The sequence below is a fragment of the Alosa pseudoharengus genome, unplaced genomic scaffold, assembly GCF_046254945.1.
Source record: "Alosa pseudoharengus isolate Yale_2024_CS ecotype anadromous, Long Island Sound unplaced genomic scaffold, YU_APseudo_1.1 YU_APseudo_1.1_scf_1, whole genome shotgun sequence".
Lineage (NCBI taxonomy): Eukaryota > Metazoa > Chordata > Actinopteri > Clupeiformes > Clupeidae > Alosa > Alosa pseudoharengus.
This window is the reverse complement of record NW_027468564.1, coordinates 4,238,106-4,251,456: the sequence shown is the minus strand read 5'-3', so window position 1 is coordinate 4,251,456 and position 13,351 is coordinate 4,238,106.

The following is a 13,351-nucleotide window of genomic DNA, read 5'->3' as shown; positions in this document are numbered from 1 at the left end:
CACCTAAACTTACGATCGACCTTACGTTCTACTGGTGCAACTGGCTGCAGGTACCGTAGCAACACCCATTGTGATGTATAAGCACCCGGTGCTAGATCTGTGGCCCTGGCGATAGAAACACACTCCTGTTCATACACATGTGTAATGCTGAGATGCGATTGAGATATTGATATTTGTATTCAACTGTTTTGGTGATACTAAACAAATGCTGATATTGCTTTCTTTATGTAGTAACACACTCATGTTCATACACATGTGTAATGCTGAGTTGCTGTTGAGATATTGATATGTATATTCAATTTATAGACTACTGTTTTAGTGATACTAAACAGATGATGATATTGCTTTCTTCATATTTTGCGCTTGTCCTAAAATGAATGTGTGGATTATAAGAATGTTTTAGCAACAACAATCCATTCTTCTGTTATTTGCTGAATTTCTTTGAAAATTATTTGCAGGTATGAGGTGTCAGTATTTCTATATGTTTTTACACAGAACTATAAAACATGGTTGTTTTTCTTAATATGTAGCCTAAATAAAATGTGTTTCTGACTTTAAAATGTCTAAATAAAGATTCTAAAAGGACATGTGTGGAACCTGTTGTCATTGTCTTTCTGTCATTACAATTACAATTTCTTCACATTTTTTCTGTAGTTGGTCATAACATGCATTGGCAACCAAGGTCATCTTTCCATTCAATGTAACACATCTCCAGATGAGTGCATTGTAATTTAGATTAATTAATCACAGAGTATGTAATTAATTAGATTATTTTTGAATCAATTGACAGCCCTAATAATAACTAAGGTCCCATGTCCATACTGTAGCCTGCAGGTAGATGAGTGTACTGCAGCAGTATACTAAGGTCCATACTGTAGCCTGCAGGTAGATAAGTGTACCGCAGCAGTATAATAACTAAGGTCCATACTGTAACCTGCAGGTAGATGAGTGTACCGCAGCAGTATAATAACTAAGGTCACATGTCCATACTGTAGCCTGCAGGTAGATGAGTGTACTGCAGCAGTATAATAACTAAGGTCACATGTCCATACTGTAGCCTGCAGGTAGATGAGTTTACTGCAGTAGTATACTAAGGTCCATACTGTAGCCTGCAGGTAGATGAGTGTACTGCAGCAGTATAATAACTAAAGTCCTTACTGTAGCCTGCAGGTAGATGAGTGTACTGCAGCAGTATAATAACTAAGGTCCATACTGTAGCCTGCAGGTAGATGAGTGTACTGCAGCAGTATAATAACTAAAGTCCTTACTGTAGCCTGCAGGTAGATGAGTGTACTGCAGCAGTATAATAACTAAGGTCACATGTCCATACTGTAGCCTGCAGGTAGATGAGTGTACTGCAGCTGTATAATAACTAAGGTCCATACTGTAGCCTGCAGGTAGATGAGTGTACTGCAGCAGTATAATAACTAAGGTCCATACTGTAGCCTGCAGGTAGATGACTGAGGGCTGATGTGAGTTTGCCTCATTTAATGAACTGACCTGAAGCCTTCAAATGGCTGCACGCTTGTGCTGCCGGCATCATCCCAACTTATCTGGTCTGAAAGCACACGGCCATTTAGGGGTTAAGACTCCTTGGAGACAGTAATGCTGGGCGTAGCTGTGCTCCTGCTGCAGGGAGCTGGTGAGGCCTAGCAGACACACTTGGGAGGGGATCCCATGGATGATAGATAGATAGATGAGGGGAGAAGGGTGGGATTGCTGCCAGGGGTTGTGGTGTTGGCAAATGGCCTGGGTTCTCCTCACCTTCCTCTGGGCCCAGTGCTGCAAACACAGCCAGTTCACAGATGGAAGAATACAGTTCTGATGATATATATATATATATATACTTAAATACAGTTCTGATGGGGAACAATGCTACTGTACCTCATGCAGCAACTGTAGCATAATTTTCTAAACATGTTTCTCATTTACTGAAATGTTTAGTTTAACCAGCTGCAGGTTACTGTCCAATCTCATGCTCTTCTGGCTCCTTATGTTCTGCACTGTTGTGAATATGCAAGTGTTATGGGCGAGTGAACTAGCACTTAATCAATTAGAATTTATTTATTAGCCTACTGGATTATGTTAATGACGGAGAAATACATTTGTATATAAAGATGTCAATGAAAAGGTATATATTTACCATGTTTGGTTTCACGACCACCGCTAAAAGACATACAAGCCTGCCTGAGGTTCAAGCAGACTTAGCCGAGTTCAGATTAGCGTGAGTCAACCTGATCAAAATCCAGTATGTGAGCCCTGCTATAATGGAATGCAGAATGGAGAACCTACCCCAGACATTCCTAAAGTATGGACACCCAACCAATTAAAAGAGTGGCAGGAGCAATATCCGACTTTTTGTGAAGGTGAATATTGTTATGTGATACACTGAAATTAAATGGACATGATAAATAAAATGGAATTGATAACAATAAATAAAACAGCATAATGTATTTAGTGTTATTGCAATCCCGTCATGCTTTCGATTAGCAATTATTTAAAAAAAGCATAACTTATGCTACTGTATACAACAATATGAATGGGAAGACAGAATGAATGTTTGAGATGAGATGAAATGTCCTCAAAGATGGCAGATAAAACACATCACCTACAGCTGATTTTGGTGTTTAAATGTATTTATTTATGTGTGTATTTATTTATATTTATTTACTATTTATTTTTATTAATTTATTTATTTATTTATGTGCGTATTTAGCCTTTATTTATCCCAATGAGATACAATATCTGTTCTGCCAGGGAGTCCTGGCCAAGGTAGGTGGCAGATATAACATTACAGTAAATACAAAGACCAACAGAAGACGCACACTGTAATCTCCCAACTGTTAGCAGCAGTTTATACATTGGTCAAAATGTCTTCAGCTATGAGGTTAACGGGGGCAGTTAATATGGTATTAATATGGTTTTTTTTACTTGCACAAAACACTGCCCTGTGGCTTATGCACAATGCGGCTGATACACAGGAAATGACTGTAGGCTACAATACAGTTACAAAGGCATAGAATACAGAGTATGACACACAGGAAGTTATTGTTAAGATGTGTAATGGATACAGAGGAACTGACATTGTTCTCTAACAGTTATTTTTAAAAGGTTTTTGTAAATACATTGAGAGAGGGTAATGATTCTGGATTTCACATGTTCTGAATTTCCTTCCAGGTGTATGCTGCATATGAGCTAAAGGTGCACTCCATTTGCAAACTACCAAAAAAAGCTCACAGAAAAAGAAGGGTTTGCTGGCCTGCCAGAGTAACCTTCTTCTTCTTCTTCTTCTTCAGCGAGTTGTTTTTTTCTCTGGCAGTTTGCAAATGGAGTGCATTACCACCATCTGCTGGACTGAAGTGTGATGACAAGTGTACCCTGTAGCCTTGTTCTGGCCACCGGGGGAATAAGGTGAATGTTATTGCTATTGAATGCTATTGGTTCATTAGGTCTGCTTTAGCCACAGACTCTCAGCTATCTTCAGTAGGCTATGGCGTCAAAATCATAGTATCTGTTTGCCATAAATAACATATAATAATAAGTAATAATTTGGTCAGTTACATATTTTAATAAAATGTGCATTTAATGTATAGCCTAAAAAGTATTCACCCTCTTGGATATTTTCCTTTTTTATTGCCTTTATAAAATTAGAATATCGTGGAAAAGTCCAGTGCCCTGGCAAGATTGGGAGATTAAAGGCTCAGGAAACCATTGCCGGTGTTTTGACTTAATTAGCTGATTAGAGCTCTTCTCAGGTCAACTTAACAGCTCATGGAAAATCAAAAATCCAGCATCTTAAAATATTAGAATAAAGGATGGATAACACAGTGATCATCAAGATTAGAATAAAGGATGCATAACACAGTGATCATCAAGATTAGAATAAAGGATGCATAACACAGTGATCATCAAGATTAGAATAAAGGATGCATAACACAGTGATCATCAAGATTAGAATAAAGGATGTATTGATCATCAAGATTAGAATAAAGGATGCATAACACAGTGATCATCAAGATTAGAATAAAGGATGTATTGATCATCAAGATTAGAATAAAGGATGCATAACACAGTGATCATCAAGATTAGAATAAAGGATGCATAACACAGTGATCATCAAGATTAGACTAAAGGATGTATTGATCATCAAGATTAGAATAAAGGATGCATAACACAGTGATCATCAAGATTAGAATAAAGGATGCATAACACAGTGATCATCAAGATTAGAATAAAGGATGTATTGATCATCAAGATTAGAATAAAGGATGCATAATACAGTGATCATCAAGATTAGAATAAAGGATGTATAACACAGTGATCATCAAGATTAGAATAAAGGATGCATAACACAGTGATCATCAAGATTATAACACAGTGATCATCAAGATTAGAATAAAGGATGTATTGATCATCAAGATTAGAATAAAGGATGCATAACACAGTGATCATCAAGATTAGAATAAAGGATGTATAACACAGTGATCATCAAGATTAGAATAAAGGATGTATAACACAGTCATCAGTGATCATCAAGATTAGAATAAAGGATGCATAACACAGTGATCATCAAGATTAGAATAATTATGATTAAACAAAAGGAGTCACATGAGATCACCAAGCAGGATGGTTGGAGCTCCCCTGTAGACCAGATTTCTGAGATTCGTTGATAAATGGGCAGTTGAGATACCAAGTTTTCATGAAGTATAAGCTACTGTAGACCAGACTTCTGAAATTCGCTGATAAATGGCAGTTGAGATACAAGTTTTCATGAAGTATAAGCTGCTGTAAACCCACCAAGATTGTATTTATGGATTTAAGAGTTGAAGGGTGTGAAAAGGACTTTCCGCACTGGAAACACTTCTCTCTCAAGTGTGTATTTGCAAATGCATTTTATGAGATGAATTTTGTGAAAAACATTTTCCACACTGGAAACATTTTTGCGGCTTCTCTTAGGTGTGTATAAGGATACAGGTTTTAAGAGAATCGATTTATACAAAGGCTTTTCCACACTGGCTACATTTATGCTGCTTCTCTTAGGTGTGTATGAGTGTGACGGCCGGACCAGCCGCCGCACAGAGCAACAAAGAGTTACCGTGACCGGTGGTGAGAGGCCGGCAGCGAATACGTCTGGCTGGACTTCCGGATTCTGCTTCTGCGCAAAGGGCTTCCTGTGGCAACCATGTCGCGTTAAGAGTCCTCCGGAAGGGACTATCTCAAGGAAACGTCATGGGGAAAGAGGAAGATTAATATGGTCTTCTAAATTAAGTTTATCTGTTAGCTATATTGTTTAAGATTATTTCCATTCAAGAAATATTATTTACTTACCTTTATGATTATGTTGAACTGGCCATAGTTGTTATGTTTGTTGTTTTCTAAATATCAATTAGTTGTAGTCATCCCTTCTGTGTCTTGTTAGTCTAGCCGGCCGGCATATATGTTCCCCTGTCATCCCATTTAGTTAGGTCAGTCTTTTGTGTTCAGTTTGCTCACATGCTCTGAGTTATGTTCTGTTTGTCTGACCTCATAGGCCTATTATGTTATGTTAAGTTATCATTTTGGATATGATTTATCATATCTGTTTTGTTTTGAAAAAAAAAGGACAAAAAAAATAAATGTTTCATTTTTTGAAACTGAAAAACCTGCGTCTCCTTAAGCCAGCCTGCTCGATCCCTCACATTTGGTGGCAGTGGTGGGATCGCCAGTAGGGGGCGCAGATTTGCAATTTTTTTTTTCCCATACTTTTTCCTCAATCCTCATACTTTTTTTCTGAGTCTAACCACCTCCAAGGATGCAACGTGGCGGCAGAGGGCGTGGCACCCATCGTGAAACACCCATGAGGGCTTCGGATGATGGCAGTGTAGAAGATGGGGATGCCAAGAATCCAGGTGAACCATCTCTCGGGGATCTGGCCGGCATGCTGCGCCAACACATGGTGGCTCAGGAGGAACGGGAAGCTCAACGCACCCAAGAGATGGTGGATCGAGACCGACGGTTCGAAGTCCTCCAACAACAATTTGGTCTATTGCGGCAGGATGTGGCAGGGCAACAGCCTCCGGCACCACGAGGGGGACCCCGAGGTGCGGCAGCACTGCTGGGCGGAGAGGACTACGACCTGGTAGGCAACTCGGATCCCAGTGGACCACCATCACGAGGTCCCCAACCAGGTGGGCACCGCTACTCTGAGCCCAGAATGGAGAAATTGTCCGACTCCGATGATGTGGAACATTTCCTGATCACTTTTGAAAGAGTGGCGGCTGCTTGCCAATGGCGGAGGGCAGATTGGACGCTGCATCTTGTTCCCTTATTGACTGGAAAGGCTAGGAGCGCTTATGTCCATATGGATGGGGACGAGGCCCTGGAGTACGACCGTGTTAAAACCGCTATTTTGAGGAAGTACAACATCAATCCTGAAACATATCGCCAGAAGTTTCGATCCCTTGACATTGAGTCAGAGGAGAGTCCGAAAGAACTTTATGTAAGACTTAAGGAGCTATATGGCAAATGGATCCAACCGAGAGGTAAAACAGTAAATGCAATTAATGAACTAATCATTCTTGAGCAATACTTGCGTATGCTGTCCCCTGAGCTACAGGTCTGGGTCAAGGAGCACAATCCAGAATCAGGCGCTGAGGCAGCAGAGCTGGCGGATGTCTTCGTGGCCGCAAGGAGGAAGAACCAGCCATGGGGGTACAACGCCTGGAGGACCTCCAGAGAGCCCTTAAAGTCTCAACCCCAGCAAACCCGGCGGTATCCCCAGGGGTCTGGTAAGCCTTCCTCGCAGGAAGCATCTGCCTCCACAATAAACCAGGTTAGCAGAGTACCTGTCTGTTTTCAGTGTGGGGAGAAGGGCCATACAAAGCCGATGTGTCATAGAAGAGCACCAAAGGTTAATCAAGTGTGCCATGTGCCTAGACCCCAGAACGAGTCCATTCAGATGGTTCAACAGATGCCTCATATGATTGTTGTGCAGGTGAACAACAAGGATTTTCAAGCACTTATTGATTCCGGAAGTGACCAAACCTTGGTGCACCAGCAATGCATTCCATATGATGTCATTCAATTTACTAATCATATTCCAGTGCGGTGTGTGCATGGAGACGAGAAACTAATCCCGACTGCTAATATATATCTCCAAGTACAGGAACAGACCTACCATATGACTGTGGGAGTTGCAGCCAACCTCCCTTTCCCCGTGGTACTGGGCCGAGATCTGCCAGGACTGCCGGACCTGCTGCAGCGGAGGCAGACGTGCCATGTTGCGATGACCAGGTCCCAATCTAAGAAGGGTGAGGAGTCTCCTCCGTGGGTGAATGCATTGCCTTTTTATGAGGCGGACTTAGAGAATCTACCCGGGAAGTCTCGGAAGCCACGCAGTCAGAAAAGGCAAGAGAGGTTCCAGCACACAGTCAGCCAGCAGTCTTCTGAATCTCCTCCTGAACCGCCATTAGAATTTAAACTGCCTGTGGATATAGTTAAAATGCAGAATGACGACCCAAGCTTAGCGAGCTATGTGCGGAACGCTAAGAAACAGAAGGGAGAGTCCAGACCGGGGGGGATTCTAGGGAGAAGTATTTCCTGAAGGAAGGTGTTCTCTACCGTCAGTGTGGGCCAGCTACACAGTTGGTGGTTCCTCAGGGAGCTAGAGAAACTGTTCTTACCCTGGGTCATTCCATTCCCTGGGCTGGACACTTAGGAAAGCACAAGACGGCTGCACGTGTTAAGCGTCACTTCTTCTGGCCAGGGATAGGGGATGCTATTGCCCAGTTCTGCAGGAGTTGCCCTCAATGCCAGCAGGCTCCTGTGAAAGGTCCATCTAAAGCTCCTCTGCAGCCTCTGCCCATCATCAGTGTCCCGTTCCAAAGGCTTGGGATGGACGTGGTGGGGCCGCTGGAGAAGAGCAAATCAGGTAACCGCTTTATGCTTGTTATTACTGATTATGCTACGAAGTATCCGGAAGTTTTTCCCCTGAAATCTGTGAAGGCAAGATACATGGCCATGTGCTTAGTGCAATTGTTCTCCAGGGTGGGCTTTCCTTGTGAGATACTTACAGACCAAGGCACAAACTTCATGTCCACCCTGTTGAAGGACGTCTACCATCTGCTGGGTATTAAGAGCCTTCGTACAACTCCATATCACCCCCAGACGGATGGGTTGACCGAGAGGTTTAATCAAACTATTAAACACATGCTCAGAAAATTTGTCAACGAGACTGGTTCAGACTGGGATCAATGGCTGCCGTACCTTCTGTTCGCGTACCGTGAGGTGCCACAGTCCTCTACGGGCTTCTCCCCCTTTGAGTTGCTTTATGGCAGAGAGGTGAGGGGGCCTCTGACACTGCTCAGGGAACTCTGGGAGGGGGGGCAAGGGGATGAAGAGCCTGTTGATGTTGTGTCTTACGTCTTACAGATGAGGGAGAGGCTGGAGAAGATGAGTGCTCTGGCCCAGGCACACATGGCAGAAGCTCAACAGCAGCAGAAAACTTGGTATGACCAGTCAGCTCGGCAGCGGAGTTTCAGCCCTGGACAAAAAGTCCTGGTGATGCTACCTAGCCAAGAAAGCAAGTTGTTGGTGAAGTGGCAGGGGCCGTTCGAGGTGAAGAAGAGACTCGGGCCTACTACCTATGAGGTCGCAACTCCGGGGCGAGGCCGATCCACCAAGGTGCTACATGTTAATCTCCTCAAAGAGTGGATCTCAAGACCCGAAGGGAAGGAGGTGATGCTGATTAGGAAGATCGATGAAGAGGAGGAAATGGATGAGCACTACCTTCCTGTTTCTGCTCCAGTGCTCCTGGACCTAGAACATCTGTCCGAGGAACAGCAGTCCCAGGTGAGAGCTTTATGCAACCCTCTCCTCTTCTCAGAGAATCCGGGCCGAGTCAACCTTGTTGAGCATAAGATTTCATTGAAGCCTGACGCTGTGGTGAGGCGCATGAGTTACAGGATACCTGAGCGCCTTCTGGAGCCCTTGAAGAAGGAAGTGGACCTCATGCTGTCATCTGGAATCATCGAACGCTCACAGAGTGAGTGGTGCCATCCGGTGGTGTTGGTACCGAAGAAGGATGGTAGTGTGAGGTTTTGCATCGATTTCCGCTACCTTAACTCTGTGTCTAAATTTGATTCGTACCCAACCCCTAGAATTGATGATCTAATAGAGCGCCTAGGCAAAGCGAAGTTTTTGACAACTATTGACTTATGTAAGGGATACTGGCAGATCCCACTGGCCCAGAATTCCTGTGAACTGACAGCTTTCCGCACCCCTTGGGGCCTGTTTCACTTTACAGTACTACCATTTGGGTTACATGGCGCGCGCGCCTCGTTCCAAAGAATGATGGATGAGGTGCTTTATGGGTTGTCTGATTTTGCCTCTGCTTATCTTGATGATATAGTGATTCACAGCGCCACCTGGGGGGAGCACATGGAACATCTGAAGGAAGTCCTGGATCGTCTCCAATCTGCAGGCCTAACCATCAACGCTTCCAAATGTGCGCTTGCACGGGCCGAAACGGAATACCTGGGGTTCACCATTGGTAATGGCATTGTTAAACCTCAGCTTCAGAAAGTGCATGCAATTGAAAACTGTCCTCTGCCCCAGACCAGGAAACAGCTGAGATCCTTCGTTGGTATGGCAGGATTCTATCAGAGGTTCATACCACACTTCTCTGCAAGGGCAGCCCTTCTCACAGACAGAGTTGGATCAAGATGTCCTAGCAGAATCCAGTGGTCAAAGGAGGCCATTGCAGCTTTCCATGATCTCCGTCAGGCGCTAAGTAAGAGCTCTGTCTTGCGCGGTCCCGACTTTGATCAACCTTTTGTCCTGCAGACCGATGCATCCGATAGAGGTCTTGGAGCTGTCCTTCTACAGGGACCACCTGAAGACCGACGTCCTGTGGCCTATATCAGCAGGAAGCTGGTACCCAGGGAGGTACGATATTCCACAGTGGAGAAAGAGGCACTAGCTATTAAGTGGGCTTTGGATTCCTTGAAGTATTATCTTCTGGGGAGGGAGTTCGTCCTAGAAACTGACCATCGAGCGCTCCAGTGGCTGGCACGAATGAAAGACACCAATGGGCGCATCACGAGATGGTACCTTGGCCTGCAGCCCTACCGGTTCACTGTTGCCCACATCCCGGGGAAGTCTAATGCCACAGCTGACTTCCTGTCTCGCTCCCATGGCGAGTCTTCCGAAGGGGGGGAGTATGTGACGGCCGGACCAGCCGCCGCACAGAGCAACAAAGAGTTACCGTGACCAGTGGTGAGAGGCCGGCAGCGAATACGTCTGGCTGGACTTCCGGATTCTGCTTCTGCGCAAAGGGCTTCCTGTGGCAACCATGTCGCGTTAAGAGTCCTCCGGAAGGGACTATCTCAAGGAAACGTCATGGGGAAAGAGGAAGATTAATATGGTCTTCTAAATTAAGTTTATCTGTTAGCTATATTGTTTAAGATTATTTCCATTCAAGAAATATTATTTACTTACCTTTATGATTATGTTGAACTGGCCATAGTTGTTATGTTTGTTGTTTTCTAAATATCAATTAGTTGTAGTCATCCCTTCTGTGTCTTGTTAGTCTAGCCGGCCGGCATATATGTTCCCCTGTCATCCCATTTAGTTAGGTCAGTCTTTTGTGTTCAGTTTGCTCACATGCTCTGAGTTATGTTCTGTTTGTCTGACCTCATAGGCCTATTATGTTATGTTAAGTTATCATTTTGGATATGATTTATCATATCTGTTTTGTTTTGAAAAAAAAGGACAAAAAAAATAAATGTTTCATTTTTTGAAACTGAAAAACCTGCGTCTCCTTAAGCCAGCCTGCTCGATCCCTCACAATGAGGATACAGGTTTCAAGAGAATCGATTTATTCAAAGGCTTTTCCACACTGGCTACATTTATGCGGCTTCCCTCCAGTGTGTGTTCACATATGCCATGAACAAAGTAAAGGCAAAAAAGGTGTTTCTTTGTTGAACAAATTGGGATGCAATGTGAGCCTTGAATTGGATGCCATGCAGGAATTTGCTAGGATCTCAAAACCGGATTATGAACATGTTTTGCCATAGAGAAACACACGATAGCGTTGGATTATAAACATGCTTTGCCACAAAAACAGACAAAAACGTGGGGTAAGTCCAGCTATATGAAGTTATTGTTTTGCTGTCACTTCGTCTGTTGTATAACCCAGAAGAATGTACTTGGTATCAAATGGTAGCTCTGTGTCTCCTCTTTCATCTAACATACGTGGCATATATATCTGATCACGGGTCCGCGAGTAATTACTCCGAGAGTAATGGGTGTGCAGCGTTGGTTTGTGTACATGACGTTAATATTTTGCAATCACTTCATCTGTTTTTATAAGCCAGAAAGATCGATATCCATGGTACCAATGGATAGCCCTGTGCCCCCTCTGCCTGATATGCTTGCCATATCTATGCGATCACGGGTTCGCGAGTAATTCAAACGAGAGTAATGGGTGCGCAGGTGAACGCAGAGAAGTATAGACTGTAAATATGATGCAATTTGATTTAATTTCATGATTTTTTTAAATTGTCATACTTGATCGTACAGACAAGTGCGTAGTCTCTTTGGAAAGCCCCACTTCTTCTCTGTCATGCAATAAAGGTTTTATCTTGTTGCGATGAACAGTCACGAGCAATGTAACAGAGAAGAAAGGATGTGTTTTTTGACGCACTTTGCGTCAATCGGGTTCTAAGGGTTAAAGGAACCATATGTAAGATTGTGGCCAAAACTGGTACTGCAATTACTTTTAATTACAAATTACTGTAGAGCGGTGTATCCCCTCCCCCTCCCCCCTGACTCGAGGTTGCCAACCCAGATGCCGAAACACTACTGACTTCGTGATTAGTATATAGGTGGAGGGTCAGGCCAAAACACAACATGCCATGACAAAACACAACAACAACATCAGTTGAGGGCTGCAACTTCACTTTTTAAATGACAATATCCTGGCCGGACTACTGTTGTCAGTGATATAAGTATTTGAAATGAACATGATTTCTTAATGTCTAGTGACATATCAGGGCCATTTTATGATTAATTGAAATACATTTCTTACATACGGTTCCTTTAAGGTTTGACGTTTGTGAAAAAGCTTTCCCACACTGGACACATTTATGAGGCTTCTCTCCAGTGTGCACAGAAATGTGGCATTTAAGCTCTACGGAAGTCTTGAATGCTTTCCCACAGGTAGCACATTCATGAGGTTTGTCTCCAGTGTGAGCATGTGGGATTTAAGAGAGTTGAGGTGTGTGAAAGCTTTTCCACACTGGGCACATTGATGACACTTCTCTCCAGTGTGTGTTAACATGTGGCTTTTGAGATATGAAAGGTGAGAGAAAGCTTTTCCACACTGAAAGCAATCATAAGGCGAATTCTCTCCAGTGTGTATTAACATATGGGTTTTCAGACTTGACATTCTTGTGAAGGCTTTTCCACACTGGACACATGTATGAGGCTTCTCTCCAGTGTGTACAATCATGTGGCATTTAAGCTCTACGGAAGTCTTGAATGCTTTCCCACAGGTAGCACATTCATGAGGTTTGTCTCCAGTGTGAGTAAGCATGTGGGATTTTAGAGAGTTGAGGTGTGTAAAAGCTTTTCCACACTGGTCACATTTATGAGGCTTCTCTCCAGTGCGTGTTAACATATAGGAATTCAGACTTGACGTTTGAGAAAAACCTTTCCCACAGTAAACACATTTCTAAGGCTTCTCTCCAGTGTGTATTAGAATGTAGCTTTTAAGATGTGAAATTTGTGAAAAAACTTTTCCACAACGGGCACATTTATGAACCTTTTTCTGCTTTTGATACATTTTATGAACCTTGTTCTGCTTTTGATAAATAGTAACAGAGTTACTATTGTTTGCCTGGTGTTTCTCAAGTTCTCTCAAGTCTGTGAAACTCCTCCAGCAGTGAGTGCAGTGGTGCAGCCTTCCTTTGAGTTGCAGGTTGAGTTCATCATTCTGTCCATGGATCTTCTGCTCCGTGATGTGTGAGTATTCTGATACACCTGGAAGAGTTACCATAGTTACCATGCAAGTTAGAATCACCTGGAAGAGTTACCATAGAGATTTAGCATGGGTTCCAAACAATTCTCTGAAGCAGCGTAAGCGATTGCAAAGTTCTTTACCATATGTAGTGGCGGGCCACTCTTAGCTGAGCTTTGCTTCTTTGACAAGCTATTCAAAAAAGAAACACTTAAATGGTACCTTTTACAGGTGGATGAGATGGGATTCAAGCAGGTAGGTAAACAGGGCAGGTAAGCAGGGCAAGGCTGGCAGCAGGCAGGTAAGTAGGTTGATGGTAGCAGGCAGATAGGCAGGCAAGCAGGTTGGTAGTAG